Source organism: Canis aureus, chromosome 5, assembly GCF_053574225.1.
Source record: "Canis aureus isolate CA01 chromosome 5, VMU_Caureus_v.1.0, whole genome shotgun sequence".
Taxonomy (NCBI): Eukaryota; Metazoa; Chordata; class Mammalia; order Carnivora; family Canidae; genus Canis; species Canis aureus.
This window is the reverse complement of record NC_135615.1, coordinates 45,385,864-45,405,944: the sequence shown is the minus strand read 5'-3', so window position 1 is coordinate 45,405,944 and position 20,081 is coordinate 45,385,864. Positions and strand designations below refer to the sequence as shown.

Here is a 20,081-nt window from a genome sequence, read left to right as displayed (position 1 = left end):
AAAAAAAAAAGAAACTTCTAGTCACTGCCTGTAGTGGATAGGGGCAGGCCTCAACTGCATGGAATGGGTTAGGCATCTACTACCTATAAAAAAGTTTCGACCTACTGTACTGAACTTATCCTTACCTCCATCTTCCACTTCTAGGGTGCTTGGCACTGCCAGTTCCTGAAACTAGGGATTCCATGATGTGTCTCAGGTTTATTCTCCACTTTCCTTACTGCTTATTTAAAAATCATCTCCTCTAATACAAGAAATAATAAGCATCAGTGAGGATTTGGAGAAAAATCCTATACTGTTAGTGGGAATGCAAACTGGTGCACCCATTCTGGTAAACAGTATGGAAGTTAATCAAAAAGTTAAAAATAGAACCACCTTACAATACAGTAATTGCCCTACTGGGTATTTACCCCAAAAATTCAAAAACACTAATTCAAAGGGATACATGTACCCCTATGTTTATAACAGCATTACACTCACACACACACACACACACACACACACACACACACTATGGAATATTACTCAGCCGCAGAAAAGAATGAAATCTTGCCCTTTTACAATGGCATGGATGGAGCTAGAGACTATTAAACTAAATGAAATAAGTCAGAGAAAGACAAATACCATATAATTTCACTCATACATGGAATTTAAGAAACAAAACAAGCAAGGGAAAAATAAGAGAGAGAAATCAAGAAGATTATTAAGAGAACAAACTGATGGTTTACAAGAAGAGATATAGGTTGGAGGATGGGTGAAATAGGTGATAGGGATTAAGGGGTGTACTTGTCATGATGATCACCAGGAATGATGCAAATTTTGAATCACTATACTGTACACCTGAAACTAATGTAACACTGTATGTTAACTACACTAGAGTTTAAAAAATAAAAGAAAAATATTTCATGGACAAAAAAAAAATCAGCTCCTCTGTTTTGCTCGATCAGCGACCCCTCATCCCTCTGCTTACCAGATCTGAAAATGTTGTCTCCTCTCCAGATCTATTTTTCCTTGTGGTATCATAGCTTTAAGAAATATTTTCCTATAATCCCTATGGGTTTTCAAAATGAAATGGAGGATAATAAATATGTGTGATTCACCAACTTTAACTGGAAGCTTGTTAGTATCAGATTTTAACATACATATTTAAACACATTTCCCTATCACTCTCCAGTGTTAATGAGTATGTACATCCCATTTTCACACACATGCCCACATGCATATACAAAGAAAATTAAAATAAAAATATGTTAACTCACTTGCTAATTTCTTCTGTACTTTGTCTCCTGAGTTAAAACCATCAGAATCAAATTCAAGATGTATTATTCTTCCATCATGTTGCTTACAAAATAGTGGGATAAATGAGCAATAAGCAAGCAAGCACATAACCAAATGTCCTTGCTTTAGGTAACTATGTTTGCTCTATAAAATAAAGCAAAGTAAAGAACAGAAGTGGGCTGATATTTTAATGTGGCCAGGGAAGTTCTTTCTAGAGAAGTAATGCCTGTGCCGAAACCTACACAATGTAACAGAGCAAGCTGTGCATACTAATAGTGGTAATCAACATTCATTCCCTCTCCCATATTACAGAGGCTGGAAATCTACATTTCTCAGACTCCCTTGCCATCAGATTCTGGATATAGTTAGTATTACCCAATGTGAAGAACTCATGTGAGAGCTGCAATGTGCAAGGGAATAAAACAGGTTTGTGCCACCAGGGTTCACAGGTCTTACTATGTAGACCATCACCCAGAAGAAGCTGGTGCTTTAGAATGATGGAATGGTCTGTTGAAAACTCAAATTAGAGTACCATTTGAGAAACAGCACCTCACCAGTCTGTTGTAGTATGTGATCCCCAAAAATATCCAACAAATGGCATCGTTTCTACCCTACTCATCCTAAGTCCAGAAGCCAAGGATAGAAGTAAAAGTGGCTTCTCTCATTAATGCCACTTATGAACCAGTCAAGAAATGTTCAGAACTTTCCTTAGGTCTTTGTGGTCCATTAAAGGTATTGGCTCCCATGGGAAAAAGAGTCCCACCAGAGCACATGACAAGTGTTCCATTGAATGGGCAGTTAGTTGCAGCTGGCCTCCTGTCATGTAAGGCCTCTCATACCACTGAACCAACCATTAAAGAAAGGGATTACTCTTCTCCTGGAACGATTCTTCATAATTATCAAAAGAAATTAGGGTTGTTACTGAACAATGGGATTAAAAAAAATGATGGCTGGAACCCAGGGACTTCTCTGGAACACTTTCTATTGTATCTATGCCTTGTAATAAAAAGTTTAAAATATAAATAGAATACCTAATGATTCAGACCCTAATGAAATCCAACATAATTAAGACCACTGAGAGCTCAGACTTTTTAGGAGACAGTCTAGTTATCTCATCAGGTAAAAAAAAAATATATATATCCCAAATAACTGAGTTTCTGGATGAGGGCAAATATAACATGAATGAAGATCAACTATAAACTCCAACTATAGCCTCACGACCAGTTGAAATAATGACTGCAGTAACTATATATATTTTCTTCTTTGTGGTTAAAGTTTATATATTTATATAGCTTGATCAATTTTTCCCTCTCCTTTCTCTAAGTATTTTATAGAACTTTTTTATTATATTTGCCTTCTACTGTAAAATGAGCTCCATTTTCAAAAGGAATGTCAGGTGGAATATGATAAATTGAGAATGTGATTCTGAAATAGACAAGGAAGTCCCAAAAAAAGGAATTCATAAAGAAGACACAAAGACCACTCAGGGAAGTACAAGAGTACAAGAAAACCAGGAGCATAGTGCTTTAGAAACCAAGAACAGACATAAGAAGAAGGGAAGGGTCTCCTCTGTACAATGCTTCTGAGAAACTTCTGTAAGCTCAAAATATTGGTCATTGGATTTTACAAGTTGTTAATTACTACTGACCAACTAAGACTAGATTTTGTGAAGTATGTGGTTTAAAAACCTGACAAAAGTGAGTCATAGGTAGAATAGGAGATAAGGAAATAGAAACAGTGAATATAGATAATTCTTCCAAGAAATGTTCATTTTAAAGGGAAAGAAAGTTGTGGGAGTTTGGTGCTGGTATAGAGGGAACTGGAGGGGAATACAGCATCAAGGAAGGACTTTTTCAATACCAAGAATATTACATTATAATAGGCTGTTGGGAATGATCTGATAGAAAAAAAAATTTTTTTGATGATATAAGAGTGAATGGGGAAAATCTCAGGGGGAAGTCCCAGCGTGGGTAAATGAGGATGGAGGCTAGTAAGTAGGTAGTAATTCACCTTGGCTGAGAATATGACAATTTGTCCATTGTAACAGAAGGCAAGACAGAGAACGTGAGCACAGATACAGGTAGGCTAGTAGATGGAAATATTCAAAGGGACTTACACTTTCTTGTTTTATTTCCAGCAGAATCAGAATCAAACATCAGCTACATTGGGATGGATCAGAGATTGGGGGGTTGGTTTAAGAGAGAGAAAAATGGGGCACCTGGGTGACTCAGTGAGTTAGGCAGTGGGATCATGCCCCATGTCAAGCCCTGAGAAAGGCTCCACACTCAGTGGAGAGTCTGCTTCAGGATTCTCAATCTCTCTCTCTCTCTCCCTCTCTCTCCCTCCCTCTCTCTGCTCCCTACCTCATGCTCACCCTCTCTCTCTCAAAAATAAATAAGTAAATCTTTAAAAGAGAGAGAGAGAGAGAAAGAGAGAGAAAGTATGAAATAATCAGGAAAATGGAAAGGCAAATTTGGGGGGGATACATATTAGAATTATTTATCAATAATGACAGCATGCATGAAATTTCTGGTTTTATTTTGTTTTAATTTTATTTATTTATTCATGAGAGACAGAGAGACAGAGACAGAGACAGAGGCACAGACACAGGGAGAAGCAGGCTCCATGCAGGGAGCCCGTGGGACTCGATCCCGGGTCTCCGGGATCACACCCTGGGCTGAAGGCACGCTAAACCGCTGAGCCACCTAGGCTGCCTGAAATTTCTCGTTTTAAACATAAAATGAGACCAATCAGCAAGACTGTGTTTTACTCTATCTACGTTCACTTGCTTAGATATAAAAAACTTGGAAATTTGGATTTAACTGGGAGTTTAAGGGTTTTTTTCCAGGTAAAAAGAGATGGAAAGGAGTTTGGGAGTGTTTACAAGTAGTGAAGAACCCCAGAATCTAGACTGGGTGGGAAGCCCAGTGAAAATAGCCCAGAGAAAAATTGGCAGGTTAAAAGACTGAAGCTCCCAAGAAACTAAAGGGGTCAAAACCTTGTTGCCATCAAGCTAGGAGAGTAGTGAGCTGGAAAGAAGGGAGGTAGTAAACAGTTTGACAATGATTTCAAAGTTGGTACAGTGGCTGTATATGACCATGGAATGGAGAAAATGATCATTGAAAATGAGAAGGTCCAGGAACTAAGTGGATGATAAAGTTACCAGGAATTATGACTTAAGTATGAAGAGGAAGAAGACAAGTCTTCAATGAATGAGGAAGAATCACAAGTGGTGAGGGAACTTCTGTTTATAAGGAAAAGTAGCATAAGGGACAGTTTGAAGTTGAGGCCCTTAAAATAACTAGGACTTTTAGGAAAGGGGACATTTTTGAGAACAACAACCCAAGATAAGAAGAACTGCCCCAATCTCAAGCTCTTTGGTGTGAAAGGGCTATAAAAGAAGAATCATTCCCTCAGGAAACAGACAAATTTCATAAAGAACAAGCAATTTTTACCACAATTAATGTTTAAATCAATACACCGGGTCAATCTTCCAATTTTAAAATCACTTCCTCATTTGAAACATATCAAATATTTGAATTTAAGTTAAAAATAAGGGTTCATTCGAGTCTACTAAGCATTTATACATAAACTCTTTTATTTGAGCCAACAAAGAAATTGTATTACTTTACTATTATTATCTTGCCTTTAGCCCCTGAGTTCCCATTCAGTATTGAGAATAGTATAGCACATTCTGCATGTCAGAGATAAGTAAGCAAGGTTGGGGAAACACAGACCCTGGGCTCAGTGTATAGAATTTCAAGAGCCAAAAGTATCAGAAAGATTTATTTTTGGAGAAAATAAGATTCTTGCTCAAATCCATTTTCTATCATAATTTATTTCCATAACTCCTTTATAACCTTCTTCTACACACCCACCACAACCATCACATACCACACACTGGGGAAATCAGGTGCTACGGACTAAGGTCTAGTTGTCATGGCAACACAGTTGATTCCAAGCAGCTAAAACCAACATATTTTCAGGCTACTCAAAAACAAAAAGCACTAATTCTTATACACAAACTTAAATGGATCTTTCATTTAAGATTAAGGTCCATTGGTATAGCAGGCACGATAAGCCTCCTAGGATCAAAAATGTAGAAGCAGTTTCAAAAGTCTTAGTCATACATATACTTCTACTGCCAAATGGTGCCAACTTTAGCCCCATATCACTTGAGAACATTAAACCAGACCCATACATATAGCTCCTTAGTTGTTCACTTAGGTCATTTGATAGCCAAGAAGGAAGACATTACAGGGGCATTTGACTCTTAAAATGTTTAGTAGAAAAGTGTTGTTTCCAGATTCCACTTGTTATTGTCAGACTTTCCTTTTCCCTGTCCTACCGCCCCCCCAACCTCAGTTAACCAAACACACAGACTCTTCTCTCTGTTCTCTCTCTCTCTCTCTCTCTCTCTATCTCTCTCTCTCTCTCTCTCTCTCTCTCACACACACACACACACACACACACACACACCTTTAAAAACAATGTCCCTCCCCTCCAGTAGGTTAGGCGGGGGCAGGGTCAGTACTGAACCAGGATTAACTTTTCAAAAATCTCACTTCCTACCATGATGCCTGTATACCTTGAAAGGAGCTCCTCCCTCAGTTAGCAAAATGGGCTGCAAGCTCCTTGTGGCTCTTCACAATCCTAAATTAGACCAAAAGGAGGTGGCTGTAGCCCAGTGGACAAGCCAGCAATTGTGACCCAAAAGAAGTACCAAACAGAGCTGGTTATCACATGAGGGGCAAGCTCTTTCATCCCAGCCCTCTCTTTCCTTCTGAAACTCCCATTTCCAAAAACCAAGATAGACTGTAAATGCCACGGAGGCCTGCACCTTTCCCTTTGTCATGGCTCACAGTGTATGAAATAGAAAATGACCATGACACTCATCAGAGAGCTGACTGGCTGAGGCTCATCATGTTCCTGAAACAGAAGATCCTGTTCAGAGAATCTGGATCTCTGTTTATAGCCCATGCACAGACTCAAAATAATACACTCTTGCACAGGTTAGACCACCACAACTGCAAAGACAAAGAATACACTAGTCTCAATGAGTAAAAAGAAAAATAAAAATAAAAAATCACCACCCTGGGGTAGGGTCTACTCATGTCTGAGCTTCTCTCCCAGTTATCATTCTTCCCAAATTTCTTTTTTTAAAATAGTTTATTTATTTATTCATAAGAAACACGCAGAGAGAGAGAGAGAGGCAGAGACAAGGCAGAGGGAGAAGCAGGCTCCATGCAGGGAGCCCGACGTGGGACTTGATCCCGGGTTTCCAGGATCGTGCCCTGGGCTGAAGGCAGGCTCTAAACCACTGAGCCGCCTGGGCTGCCCCTCTTCCCAAATTTCTAGGTAGAATTAATAGGGATAAGGTTGCTTTGGAAAACACTACATTCTGTCATCTTTATCCTGTGGCCTTTTCCTTGGGAAACCTCATGTAGAAGATCATACCACTCACAAAGCAGAATCTTCTAATGGGCTTCTTCAGTAGGAAAGGAGAGAGAGTACTCAGAAAACTCTCAGAGGATTGATGAGAAGATTTTATTTATAACAACAAAAAACATTTAATCAGCTTTCGTTTTTTTTTCTCTTTTTTATTTATTTATTTATTTATTCATTTATTTATTTATTTCATAAATTTATTTTTTATTGGTGTTCAATTTACCAACATACAGAATAACACCCAGTGCTCATCCCGTCAAGTGCCCCCCTCAGTGCCCGTCACCCATTCACCCCCACCCCCCGCCCTCCTCCACTTCCACCACCCCTAGTTCGTTTCCCAGAGATAGGAGTCTTTATGTTCTGTCTCCCTTTCTGATATTTCCCACATATTTCTTCTCCCTTCCCTTATATTACCTTTCACTATTATTTATATTCCCCACATGAATGAGAACATACACTGTTTGTCCTTCTCCGATTGACTTATTTCACTCAGCATAATACCCTCCAGTTCCATCCATGTCGAAGAAAATGGTGGGTATTTGTCGTTTCTAATGACTGAGGAATATTCCATTGTATACATAAACCACATCTTCTTTATCCATTCATCTTTCGATGGACACCGAGGCTCCTTCCACAGTTTGGCTATCGTGGCCATTGCTGCTATAAACATCGGGTGCAGGTGTCCCGGCGTTTCATTGCATCTGAATCTTTGGGGTAAATCCCCAACAGTGCAATTTCTGGCTCGTAGGGCAGGTCTATTTTTAACTCTTGAGGAACCTCCACACAGTTTTCCAGAGTGGCTGCACCAGTTCACATTCCCACCAACAGTGTAAGAGGGTTCCAGTTTCTCCGCATTCTCTCCAACATTTGTGGTTTCCTGCCTTGTTAATTTTCCCCATTCTCACTAGTGTGAGGTGGTATCTCATTGTGGTTTTGATTTGTATTTCCCTGATGGCAAGTGATGCAGAGCATTTTCTCATGTGCATGTTGGCCATGTCTATGTCTTCCTCTGTGAGATTTCTGTTCATGTCTTTTGCCCATTTCATGATTGGATTGTTTGTTTCTTTGCTGTTGAGTTTAATAAGTTCTTTATAGATCTTGGAAACTAGCCCTTTATCTGATACATCATTTGCAAATATCTTCTCCCATTCTGTAGGTTGTCTTTTAGTTTTGTTGACTGTATCCTTTGCTGTGCAAAAGCTTCTAATCTTGATGAAGTCCCAATAGTTCATTTTTGCTTTTGTTTCTTTTGCCTTCATGGATGTATCTTGCAAGAAGTTACTGTGGCCGAGTTCAGAAATGGTGTTACCTGTGTTCTCCTCTAGGATTTTGATTGAATCTTGTCTCACATTTAGATCTTTCATCCATTTTGAGTTTATCTTTGTGTATGGTGAAAGAGAGTGGTCTAGTTTCATTCTTCTGCATGTGGATGTCCAATTTTCCCAGCACCATTTATTGAAGAGACTGTCTTTCTTCCAATGAATAGTCTTTCCTCCTTTATCGAATACTAGTTGACCATAAAGTTGAGGGTCCACTTCTGGGTTCTCTATTCTGTTCCATTGATCTGTGTTTGTTTTTGTGCCAGGACCACACTGTCTTGATGACCACAGCTTTGTAGTACAACCTGAAATCTGGCATTGTGATGGCCCCAGATATGGTTTTCTTTTCTAAATTCCCCCTGGCTATTCGGGGTCTTTTCTGATTCCGCACAAATCTTAAAATAATTTGTTCTAACTCTCTGAAGAAAGTCCATGGTATTTTGATAGGGATTACATTAAACGTGTATATTGCCCTGGGTAACATTGACATTTTCACAATATTAATTCTGCCAATCCATGAGCATGGAATATTTTACCATCTCTTTGTGTCTTCCTCAATTTCTTTCAGAAGTGTTCTATAGTTTTGAGGGTATAGATCCTTTACCTCTTTGGTTAGGTTTATTCCTAGGTATCTTATGCTTTTGGGTGCAATTGTAAGTGGGATTGACTCCTTAATTTCTCTTTCTTCAGTCTCATTGTTAGTGTATAGAAATGCCACTGATTTCTGGGCATTGATTTTGTATCCTGCCACACTACCAAATTGCTGAATGAGTTCTAGCAATCTTGGGGTAGAGGCTTTTGGGGTTTCTATGTAGAGTATCATGTCATCGGCAAAGAGGGAGAGTTTGACTTCTTCTTTGCCAATTTGAATGCCTTTAATGTCTTTTTGTTGTCTGATTGCTGAGGCTAGGACTTCCAGTACTATGTTGAATAGCAGTGGTGAGAGTGGACATCCCAGTCTTGTTCCTGATCTTAGGGGAAAGGTTCCCAGTGCTTCCCCAGTGAGAATGATATTTGCTGTGGGCTTTTCGTAGATGGCTTTTAAGATGTCGAGGAATGTTCCCTCTATGCCTACACTGTGAAGAGTTTTGATCAGAAATGGATGCTGTATTTTGTCAAATGCCTTCTCTGCATCTAACGAGAGGATCATATGGTTCTTGGTTTTTCTCTTGCTGATATGATGAATCACATTGATTGTTTTACAGGTGTTGAACCAGCCTTGTGTCCCGGGGATAAATCCTACTGGTCATGGTGAATAATTTTCTTAATGTACTGTTGGATCCTATTGGCTACTATCTTGTTGAGAATTTTTGCATCCATGTTCATCAGGGATATTGGTCTGTAATTCTCCTTTTTGGTGGGGTCTTTGTCTGGTTTTGGAATTAAGGTGATGCTGGCCTCATAGAACGAATTTGGAAGTACTCCATCTCTTTCTATCTTTCCAAACAGCTTTAGGAGAATAGGTATGGTTTCTTCTTTAAACGTTTGATAGAATTCCCCTGGGAAGCCATCTGGCCCTGGACTCTTGTGTCTTGGGAGGTTTTTGATGACTGCTTCAATTTCCTCCCTGGTTATTGGCCTGTTCAGGTTTTCTATTTCTTCCTGTTCCAGTTTTGGTAGTTTGTGGCTTTCCAGGAATGCATCCATTTCTTCCAGATTGCCTAATTTATTGGCGTATAGCTGTTCATAATATGTTTTTAAAATCGTTTGTATTTCCTTGGTGTTGGTAGTGATCTCTCCTTTCTCATTCATGATTTTATTAATTTGAGTCTTCTCTCTCTTCTTTTTAATAAGGCTGGCTAATGGTTTATCTATCTTATTAATTCTTTCGAAGAACCAACTCCTGGTTCTGTTGATCTGTTCCACAGTTCTTCTGGTCTCGATTTCGTTGAGTTCTGCTCAAATCTTTATTAACTCTCTTCTTCTGCTGGGTGTAGGGTCCATCTGCTGTTTTTTCTCTAGCTCCTTTATGTGTAAGGTTAGCTTTTGTATTTGAGTGCTTTCCAGTTTTTGAAGGGATGCTTGTATTGCGATGTATTTCCCCCTTAGGACTGCTTTTGCTGCATCCCAAAGATTTTGAACGGTTGTATCTTCATTCTCATTAGTTTCCATGAATCTTTTTAATTCTTCCTTAATTTCCTGGTTGACCCTTTCATCTTTTAGCAGGATGGCCCTTAACCTCCATGTGTTTGAGGTCCTTCCAAACTTCTTGTTGTGATTTAGTTCTCATTTCAAGGCATTATGGTCTGAGAATATGCAGGGGACGGTCCCAATCTTTTGGTATCGGTTCAGACCCGATTTGTGACCCAGTATGTGGTCTATTCTGGAGAAAGTTCCATGTGCACTTGAGAAGAATGTGTATTCAGTTGAGTTTGGATGTAAAGTTCTGTAGATATCTGTGAAATCCATCGGGTCCAGTGTATCATTTAAAGCTCTCGTTTCTTTGGAGATGTTGTGCTTAGAGGACCTATCGAGTATAGAAAGAGCTAGATTGAAGTCACCAAGTATAAGTGTATTATTATCTAAGTATTTCTTCACTTTGGTTATTAATTGATTTAAATATTTGGCAGCTCCCACATTCGGGGCATATATATTGAGGATTGTTAAGTCCTCTTGTTGAATAGATCCTTTAAGTATGATATAGTGTCCCTCTTCATCTCTCACTACAGTCTTCGGGGTAAATTTTAGTTTATCTGATATAAGGATGGCTACCCCTGCTTTCTTTTGAGGACCATTTGAATGGTAAATGGTTCTCCAACCTTTGATTTTCAGGCTGTAGGTGTCCTTCTGTCTAAGATGAGTCTCTTGTAGACAGCAAACAGATGGGTCCTGCTTTTTTATCCAGTCTGAAACCCTGCGCCTTTTGATGGGGTCATTAAGCCCATTCACGTTCAGAGTTAATATTGAGAGATAGGAGTTTAGTGTCACCATGATATCTATTCAGTCCTTGTTTTTGTGGATTGTTCCACTGAACTTCTTCTTAAAGGGGAATTTTAAGAGTCCCCCTTAAAATTTCTTGCAGAGCTGGTTTGGAGGTCACATATTCTTTCAGTTCCTGCCTGTCTTGGAAGCTCTTTATCTCTCCTTCCATTTTGAATGAGAGCCTTGCTGGATAAAGTATTCTTGGTTGCATGTTCTTCTCATTTAGGACCCTGAATATATCCTGCCAGCCCTTTCTGGCCTGCCAGGTCTCTGTGGAGAGGTCTGCTGTTACCCTAATACTCCTCCCCATAAAAGTCAGGGATTTCTTGTCTCTTGCAGCTTTAAGGATCTTCTCTTTATCTTTGGAATTTGCAAGCTTAACTATTAGATGTCCAGGTGTTGAAAGGTTTTTATTGATTTTAGGGGGGGATCTCTCTATCTCCTGGATGTGAATGCCTGTTTCCCTTCCCAGATTAGGAAAGTTTTCAGCTATGATTTGTTCAAATACATATTCTGGCCCTCTGGCCCTTTCGGCGCCCTCGGGAACCCCAATTAAACGTAGGTTTTTCTTCCTCAGGCTGTCGTTTATTTCCCTTAATCTAGCCTCATGGTCTTTTAATTGTTTGTCTCTTTTTTCCTCAGTTTCCCTCTTTTTTTAAATTTTTATTTATTTATGATAGTCACAGAGAGAGAGAGAGAGAGAGAGAGAGAGGCAGAGACACAGGCAGAGGGAGAAGCAGGCTCCATGCACCGGGAGCCCGACGTGGGATTCGATCCGGGGTCTCCAGGATCGCGCCCTGGGCCAAAGGCAGGCGCCAAACCGCTGCGCTCCCCAGTGATCCCCTCAGTTTCCCTCTTTGCCATCAACTTGTCTTCTATGTCACTCACTCATTCTTCCACCCCGTTAACCCTCGTCGTTAGGACTTCTAGTTTGGATTGCATCTCATTCAATTGATTTTTAATTTCCGCCTGATTGGATCTAAATTCTGCAGTCATGAAGTCTCTTGAGTTCTTTATGCTTTTTTCTAGAGCCACCAGTAGCTGTATAATAGTGCTTCTGAATTGGCTTTCTGACATTGAATTGTAATCCAAATTTTGTAACTCTGTGGGAGAGAGGACTGTTTCTGATTCTTTCTTTTGAGGTGAGGTTTTCCTTCTAGTCATTTTGCTCAGTGCAGAGTGGCCAAAAACAAGGTGTACTGGGAAAAGGAGAAAAAGACAGGAGAGAAAGAAGGAAAGAAAGAGAAAAAGAAAAAAGAAAAAAGGAATAAAAAAAGAAAAAAAGAGAAGAAAAAGAGAAAGAAAAAGAAAGAGAGGAAAAAAGGGTGGGGGAAGCAAACAGAAATCAAAAAGCAAAACAAACAAACAAACAAAAACAAAACAAACAAACAAAACACGGGGATGTATCTTCTGATTCTGTGTACTTTAAGTCCCTTGGCTTCCCCTGGAAGTTGTCAGTCAGTCTAGCTGGTCTTCTGGGGGAGGGGCCTGTTGTGTTGATTTTCAGGTGTTAGCACTTGGGGGAGCTGCTGTGCCCCTGCCTGGTGCAGGTCTCAGTGGGGGTTGTTTACCCCGTGAGGCCCCAGGAGCAACAGCCCCAGTGGCGGGGCCAGCTCTGGAGCCCTGGAGTCAGCCCCCGCAGTAACCCCGGAGCTCTCCGTCTGCAGGGCCTGGAGGCTCCGGGGCGGGGCCGCTGATCTGCTCAGCTCGGGGCAGGAGCGTCCTCGCTGTCCTGGGCCCTCCCGGCCTCTGCCTGTCCCGGGGCGAGGCCGGATCCTGGGCTGTGTCCCGGCGCCCTGTGCTCCTGGTCTACGCTGTTGGATTCGCGCTCCGCCCCGCAGCCCCCTCCGCGGAGCCGCCGCCCGAACCCCTCCAAGCTGCTCCCGGTCCCGCCAGGTCCCGCCGTGGGCGCTGCAGCCCTTAGGGAGCTCGGCGCACTCTCCCCGGGGCGCAGGTGTCTGTTACTGTCCCCGGAAGCCCGAGGGCATCCCCGCCCGCCTGGGTCCTGCTCCAACTCCCTGCGAGCCCCTTTCCGCCCGGGAAGGTCGGTGCAGCTCCTGCTCCTCCGGGACGGGGCTCTCCTGTCATGGGGACACTCGCCCCGGCCTCAGCCCGGCTCCTCGCGGGGCCCCTCCCCCTTGGAGGCCTTTTGTTTCTTTATTTCTTTTTCCCCGTCTTCCTACCTTGATAGAAGTGCGAACTCTTCTCACTGTAGCATTCCAGCTGTTCTCTCTTTAATTCTCAGGCCGGGTATCCCTGGGTGGCGCAGCGGTTTGGCGCCTGCCTTTGGCTCAGGGCGCGATCCTGGAGACCCGGGATCGAGTCCCACGTCTGGCTCCCGGTGCATGAAGCCTGTTTCTCCCTCTGCCTCTGTCTCTGCCTCTCTCTCTGTGTGTGACTATAATAAATAAAATTTTAAAAAAAACATCTCAGGCCGAATTTGTGGATTTTCAGGATAATTTGAAGGTTATCTAGGTAATTTGGTTGGGACAGGTGATCTGGGGACCCTACTCCTCCGTCATCTTGCCCCTCCCCCTAATTAGAAGATTTTTGAAAAAGCAATTATTTATAAGCTCTATGTTGTTAGAGTTTTGGGTTTGTTTTCTCTAAAAAATATTTCCATATTTTCCAGTTGCCTAGAATAAATCCATTGTCTAAATGGGTATTCACCTTCTCCAGAAACAGCTCATCTCTGTGTGTGGCCAATTGGAACGGGTGGAGCAGCTGGATGGGGGATGCTTGTTCCAGCCATCCCAGGGAAGAGTTTAAAGACCAAAGACCAGAAGGGCTCCTGCTGGTTTGCTTCCCACAGAAGACATGAAACAATATAAAACAAAAATAACAAACATGCTAAGATGCCAGACCCTTTGTCTTCACAACCACTCTGCTTACATACAGGGTTCTCCTCATTGAGAGGTCTGACTACTCAAATGTCTAGAGGCTCCTGGACTGAAGTAAACCCTATTACTTTCTTCTTTACCCACCGCTTCCATTTCAGCAGACACAATTTTTCCCTAGTTAAAAAATAATTATATTAAACATTTCCAACAAGGTCTGCTAAGATAACATCCCATTAAGCCTTTAGTTATACCTTATACATGAGCAAATTCACTTTGCCTCCAAACAATAATCCAAAGAATATTATATAAGAATTGGGCTAGTTGAAATACTATGGTACAAAGTGCAAAAAAGCATCTGGAGATGATAGGAAAGAACCAGTGAGCACTGGCAAAGGGTCTTTGGGTCAGTTACTTTCCCTCCTATGATAGGCAGTATGATGCCCCCCCCCCCTTTTGGGATGTCCTAATCCGGGGGGAGGGGCAAAACGGCGGAAGAGTAGGGTCCCCAAATCACCTGTCCCCAGCAAATTACCTAGATAACCTTCAAATCATCCTGAAAATCTACGAATTCGGCCTGAGATTTAAAGAGAGAACAGCTGAAACGCTACAGTGAGAAGAGTTCGCGCTTCTCTCAAGGTAGGAAGACGGGAAAAAAGAAAGAAACAAAAGGCCTCCAAGGGGGAGGGGCCCCGCGAGGAGCCGGGCTGAGGCCGGGGCGAGTGTCCCCAGGACAGGAGAGCCCCGTCCCAGAGGAGCAGGAGCTGCACCGACCTTCCCGGGCGGAAAGGGGCTCGCAGGGAGTTGGAGCAGGACCCAGGCGGGCGGGGATGCCCTCGGGCTCCCGGGGACACTAACAGACACCTGCGCCCCGGGAGAGTGCGCCGAGCTCCCTAAGGGCTGCAGCGCACACGGCAGGACCCGGCGGGACCCGGAGCAGCTTGGAGGGGCTCGGGCGGCGGCTCCGCGGAGGGGGCTGCGGGGCGGGAGCGCGAATCCAACAGCGCAGGCTCCGGAGCACAGGGCGCCGGGACACAGCCCAGGATCCGGCCTCCCCCGGGACAGGCAGAGGCCGGGAGAGCCCAGGACAGCGAGGACGCTCCTGCCCGAGCTGAGCAGATCAGCGGCCCCGCCCCGGAGCCTCCAGGCCCTGCAGACGGAGAGCTCCGGAGTTCCTGCGGGGGCTGAATCCAGGGCTCCAGAGCTGGCCCCGCCACTAGGGCTGTTGCTCCTGGGGCCTCACGGGGTAAACAACCCCCACTGAGCCCTGCACCAGGCAGGGGGCAGAGCAGCTCCCCCAAGGGCTAACACCTGAAAATCAGCACAGTAGGCCCCTCCCCCAGAAGACCAGCTAGACTGACTGACAACTTCCAGGGGAAGCCAAGGGACTTAAAGTACACAGAATCAGAAGATACATCCCTGTGTTTTTGTTTGTTTGTTTTGGTTTTTGTTTGTTTGTTTGTTTTGCTTTTTGATTTCTGTTTGCTTCCCCCACCCTTTTTTCCTCTCTTTCTTTTTCTTTCTCTTTTTCTTCTCTTTTTTTCTTTTTTTATTCCTTTTTTCTTTTTCTCTTTCTTTCCTTCTTTCTCTCCTGTCTTTTTCTCCTTTTCCCAATACAACTTGTTTTTGGCCACTCTGCACTGAGCAAAATGACTAGAAGGAAAACCTCACCTCAAAAGAAAGAATCAGAAACAGTCCTCTCTCCCACAGACTTACAAAATTTGGATTACAATTCAATGTCAGAAAGCCAATTCAGAAGCACTGTTATAAAGCTACTGGTGGCTCTAGAAAAAAGCATAAAGGACTCAAGAGACTTCATGACTGCAGAATTTAGATCCAATCAGGCGGAAATTAAAAATCAATTGAATGAGATGCAATCCAAACTAGAAGTCCTAACGACGAGGGTTAACGGGGTGGAAGAACGAGTGAGTGACATAGAAGACAAGTTGATGGCAAAGAGGGAAACTGAGGGGATCACTGGGGAGCGCAGCGGTTTGGCGCCTGCCTTTGGCCCAGGGCGCGATCCTGGAGACCCCGGATCGAATCCCACGTCGGGCTCCCGGTGCATGGAGCCTGCTTCTCCCTCTGCCTGTGTCTCTGCCTCTCTCTCTCTCTCTCTCTCTCTCTCTCTCTCTGTGACTATCATAAATAAATAAAAATTTAAAAAAAGAGGGAAACTGAGGAAAAAAGAGACAAACAATTAAAAGACCATGAGGCTAGATTAAGGGAAATAAACGACAGCCTGAGGAAGAAAAACCTACGTTTAATTTTGGTTCCCGAGGGCGCCGAAAGGGCCAGAGGGCCAGAATATGTATTTGAACAAATCATAGCTGAAAACTTTCCTAATCTGGGAAGGGAAACAGGCATTCACATCCAGGAGATAGAGAGATCCCTCCCTAAAATCAATAAAAACCTTTCAACACCTGGACATCTAATAGTTAAGCTTGCAAATTCCAAAGATAAAGAGAAGATCCTTAAAGCAGCAAGAGACAAGAAATCCCTGACTTTTATGGGGAGGAGTATTAGGGTAACAGCAGACCTCTCCACAGAGACCTGGCAGGCCAGAAAGGGCTGGCAGGATATATTCAGGGTCCTAAATGAGAAGAACATGCAACCAAGAATACTTTATCCAGCAAGGCTCTCATTCAAAATGGAAGGAGAGATAAAGAGCTTCCAAGACAGGCAGCAACTGAAAGAATATGTGACCTCCAAACCAGCTCTGCAAGAAATTTAAGGGGGACTCTTAAAATTCCCCTTTAAGAAGAAGTTCAGTGGAACAATCCACAAAAACAAGGACTGAATAGATATCATGATGACACTAAACTCCTATCTCTCAATATTAACTCTGAACGTGAATGGGCTTAATGACCCCATCAAAAGGCGCAGGGTTTCAGACTGGATAAAAAAGCAGGACCCATCTATTTGCTGTCTACAAGAGACTCATCTTAGACAGAAGGACACCTACAGCCTGAAAATCAAAGGTTGGAGAACCATTTACCATTCGAATGGTCCTCAAAAGAAAGCAGGGGTAGCCATCCTTATATCAGATAAACTAAAATTTACCCCGAAGACTGTAGTGAGAGATGAAGAGGGACACTATATCTTACTTAAAGGATCTATCCAACAAGAGGACTTAACAATCCTCAATATATATGCCCCGAATGTGGGAGCTGCCAAATATTTAAATCAATTAATAACCAAAGTGAAGAAATACTTAGATAATAATACACTTATACTTGGTGACTTCAATCTAGCTCTTTCTATACTCGATAGGTCCTCTAAGCACAACATCTCCAAAGAAACGAGAGCTTTAAATGATACACTGGACCCGATGGATTTCACAGATATCTACAGAACTTTACATCCAAACTCAACTGAATACACATTCTTCTCAAGTGCACATGGAACTTTCTCCAGAATAGACCACATACTGGGTCACAAATCAGGTCTGAACCGATACCAAAAGATTGGGATCGTCCCCTGCATATTCTCAGACCATAATGCCTTGAAATGAGAACTAAATCACAACAAGAAGTTTGGAAGGACCTCAAACACATGGAGGTTAAGGGCCATCCTGCTAAAAGATGAAAGGGTCAACCAGGAAATTAAGGAAGAATTAAAAAGATTCATGGAAACTAATGAGAATGAAGATACAACGTTCAAAATCTTTGGGATGCAGCAAAAGCAGTCCTAAGGGGGAAATACATCGCAATACAAGCATCCCTTCAAAAACTGGAAAGCACTCAAATACAAAAGCTAACCTTACACATAAAGGAGCTAGAGAAAAAACAGCAGATGGACCCTACACCCAGCAGAAGAAGAGAGTTAATAAAGATTTGAGCAGAACTCAACGAAATCGAGACCAGAAGAACTGTGGAACAGATCAACAGAACCAGGAGTTGGTTCTTCGAAAGAATTAATAAGATAGATAAACCATTAGCCAGCTTTATTAAAAAGAAGAGAGAGAAGACTCAAATTAATAAAATCATGAATGAGAAAGGAGAGATCACTACCAACACCAAGGAAATACAAACGATTTTAAAAACATATTATGAACAGCTATACGCCAATAAATTAGGATGTCCTAATCCCTGGCACTTATGAATATGCCACCTTACATGGCAAAAGGGACTTCACAGACTTGATTAAGAATCTTGAGATGCAGAGATTCTCCTGGATTACCTGAGTGTGGCCCTAATATAATCACAAGATGGAGGCAAGAGGATCAAAATTAAAAAAAAAAAAAGTGGGAGATGTGACAATGAAACCAGGGTTTAGAATAATGCACTTGGATGATGGAAGAAGAGTCTAAGAGCCAAGAAACATGGGTAAACTCTAGAAGCTGGAATAGGAAATAGATTTGCCTCTAAAAGCCTCCAGAAGAAACACAGCTCTGCTGACGCCTTGATTTTTAGATATCTGACTCCAGAACTATAACGGAATAGGGCAGCCCCAGTGGCCCAGAGGTTTAGTGCGACCTTTGGCCTGGGGTGTGATCCTGGATCAAGTCCCACATCAGGCTCCCTGCATGGAGCCTGCTTCTTCCTCTGCCTGTGTCTCTGCCTTTCTCTCTGTGTCTGTCATGAATAAATAAATAAATTTTTTTTAAAAAGATGACTCTATATTCTGTATTGTTTCAAGTGACTAAAATTGTGGTAACTGGCTACAACAACAAAGCAAAATTGATATTCCTTTCCTTGCCCATTCATTGAAGAAGCTAACACCAGCCAACCAGGTTTCCCAGGCCTCTGCTGGCTTACAGCTCTGCTCAACAATGGGAGGTTGAGAAAATGAGAGAAGCCAGGGTATTACTTTCCCTTCTTCCCACCCCAGGCAATGACTCCAGCCAACTCAGTCCCTGTCATATCACCTGGGGGGCACAGGATCTAGAAACACCACTGCCACCCTTTGTCCCCCCGCTCAATTTCTAAGTGGCCTCACCTTCTTCTGTCTGTTTGTGCAGCTCTTCTAACACCTTTATGATGAATTTAGCATGTTAAATTCCCTCTATTAAAGTATCTGATTTGTGTTATGCTTTCTTGACTGGATCCTTTCGAGAACCGAACACGTTCCTAATGTCTGCTTATATTTATTTCCTGTACTGGCGTTGCTTGTTCACCAGTGGTTGAGACGACTCATACATTTAAAATCCTCTCCCACATCTTTTAGATTACAGTAGAGTAACACTGATGGCTTTCCAGGGGATTGACAATCTTTTCCCTTCCCTCATGCCCTGCTTCTGTCAGCATAATGGATTGGGTAACTCCTCAGGACAGTGGTGGAGTTGCAATTTCATTAGTTTATGCAAATTGTATAATTCAGGTGTGAATCAGCCAGCCTCTTTCTATGATCTAGTGACCTAGAAAAATGAGAGCAACTATGTTCAGTGAGGAATTCTTTGTTCACTCGCCCAACTTTCATTAGCAAATCAGAACTAACAGTTTTTGGTGTGTGAACTGAAAGATCATTCATGTCAATTTCACTTAGCTTTATTGCTACAGCTAAGGTAATTAGGCAAGGTTTTATTTTAAGACATTGCTAAATGAGGCTATCATTTGGGATAGTTCAATATAGGATTAGTTCTTGAGCTTTCTTTGCCAAGGTCTTAGAGTTCTTTGGAATCATAGCACTGGCCCCTATAAATAGAATCTGAAGGCCTAATTCCTACCCTGCTTTATTAATTTGCTAGGGCTGCCATAACAAAGCATTGCAAACCAGGTGGCTTAAACAACAGAAATCTATTGTCTCACAGTCCTAGAGGCTCAAAGTTCAAAATAAAGGTGTTGAGAGGGTTAGTTTCTCCTCAGGGCTGCAAAGGAGAATTTGTCCCATGCCTCTCTCCTGTCTCCTGGTGGTTTTCTTGCAATCTTTGGTGTTCCTTGGCTTTTCTTCACCTAATGTTCTCTCTGCATACATATTTATCTCCAAATTTCTCCTTTTTATAAGAAAAATAGGGTATTGGGTTAGGGCCCACCCTAATGACCTCATTTTAACTTGATTACCTTTGTAAAGACCCTATCTCCAAATAAGGTCATATTCTGAAGAACCAGAAGTTAGAACTTTAAACATATGAATTTGGGGGAGATAAATTTCAACCCAGTAACACCTGTTCTCCAAGCAAAGACTTTTGGCATTCATGTTTTTTTTTTTTTAAGATTTTATTTATTTATTCATGATAGAGAGAGGCAAAGACACAGGCAGAGGGAGAAGCAGGCTCCATGCTGGGAGCCCCATGCGGGACTCGATCCGGGACTCGACCCAGGACTCCAGAATCACGTCC

The 20,081-nt window shown here is 42.3% G+C and overlaps 1 long non-coding RNA gene across 2 annotated transcripts in view; it reads right to left on the bottom strand.

Moving 5' to 3' along the window:
* LOC144314114 (uncharacterized) overlaps window positions 1-20,081 on the bottom strand; it is a 445,307-nt gene that overhangs the window by 278,593 nt on the left and 146,633 nt on the right. Inside the window, exon 1 of one of the 2 annotated variants that reach the window (XR_013379794.1) lies at window positions 1,257-1,389. The exons of the other annotated variant lie outside the window; for it this stretch is intronic. This is a non-coding gene — a long non-coding RNA (uncharacterized LOC144314114). Of the gene's footprint in view, window positions 1-1,256; window positions 1,390-20,081 lie in introns of those variants that run through there. 2 annotated transcript variants of the gene reach the window in all.